Source organism: Oncorhynchus tshawytscha, linkage group LG33, assembly GCF_018296145.1.
Source record: "Oncorhynchus tshawytscha isolate Ot180627B linkage group LG33, Otsh_v2.0, whole genome shotgun sequence".
NCBI classification, from domain to species: Eukaryota; Metazoa; Chordata; class Actinopteri; order Salmoniformes; family Salmonidae; genus Oncorhynchus; species Oncorhynchus tshawytscha.
In genome coordinates this window covers 41,371,072-41,372,214 of record NC_056461.1, presented here as the reverse complement: position 1 = coordinate 41,372,214, position 1,143 = coordinate 41,371,072, and the positions used below count along the sequence as shown (strand labels likewise).

General features: G+C 47.2%; 1 protein-coding gene across 1 annotated transcript in view; it reads right to left on the bottom strand.

The window, feature by feature from the left end:
* LOC112238404 (stAR-related lipid transfer protein 13-like) overlaps positions 1-683 on the bottom strand; it is a 117,101-nt gene extending 116,418 nt beyond the window's left edge. The window contains exon 1 of the mRNA XM_042311105.1: positions 381-683. The gene's annotated coding sequence lies outside the window, so the exon portion shown is untranslated. The remainder of the gene's footprint in view (positions 1-380) is intronic.
* Between the last annotated feature and the right edge of the window lie 460 nt (positions 684-1,143).

Here is a 1,143-nt window from a genome sequence, read left to right as displayed (position 1 = left end):
TTTTAGTTGGAATTGATCCCATCTATAACATATGTCTATGCTAATAATACCTACTGACTTACCTTTTTACTGAAACAATGTTCTGAAGGATATCATAAGAAAAGCACAAGAGAGAGAGAGAGAGAGAGAGAGAGAGAGAGAGAGAAAGAGAGAAAGAGAGAGAGAGAGAGAGAGAGAGAGAGGAGAGAGAGAGAGAGAGAGAGAGAGAGAGAGAGAGAGAGAGAGAGAGAGAGAGAAAGAGAGAGAGAGAGAGAGAAGAGAGAGAGAGAGAGAGAGAGAAAGAGAGAAAGAGAGAGAGAGAGAGAGAGAGAGAAGAGAGAGAAAGAGAGAGAGAGAACATGACAGAGAATGAAGCAAATTCATCTGTAGTATTTTCTTACCTGTGTCTGAGACACTGTGCAGGAGAGGTTGTTGAGGAGGGAAAGATGAACTGTCCAGACCCCAGACCCCAGACTCCAGAACCCAGAACCCAGACCCCAGCTGAAGAGAGAGACAACAAGAAGAGAGAATTCCAGTGGATTTACAGTCCCGAGGAGAGTAGGAGCATTATCCTTGGTAAGGCAGGTCCATACCATCCCAGTGTCCACTATGAGCCCTGTGATACTGCCACTGGTCCCTTCAGCCGACAGAAGAAAACCCAGCAGAGAACAACATGTGTTTGCATGTCATAAGGCTGAGATGGGGAGATAGGGGAGGGGGGTTTACCTCCAAGAGAGAGAGAGGGGAGAATGAGGAGGGACTGTGAGAGGGAGAACGAGAGGAGGGGAGAGGAAGGAGAGAGAGAGAGAGAGAGAGAGAGAGAGGTGTTCGGAGTTAAGGACAGAATGATGAGCCTTCTTCCTTTACTACCTCATTAAACCGTGAGGAGGAGAAGGAGAGGACTGGTTTGACAGACAGGTAATGAGGAGTAGGCAACATCTGTGCAGGTGTGGAGTGGAATGTGTGTGTGAGAGGGAGAGAGGGAGAGAAAGAGTGAGAGGTACATCACCCCCCTTGCTCCCTTGTAAATATAACTTCACTTCAGGCTATGGATTCTTTCACCTTAAACACACATTCCTCAGAGAAGAATGAAGTCACACTTTTTACCTCACTCTATCTCTCCCTCCTCCTCCACCTCCTCTCTCTCTCTCTCTCTCTCTCTCT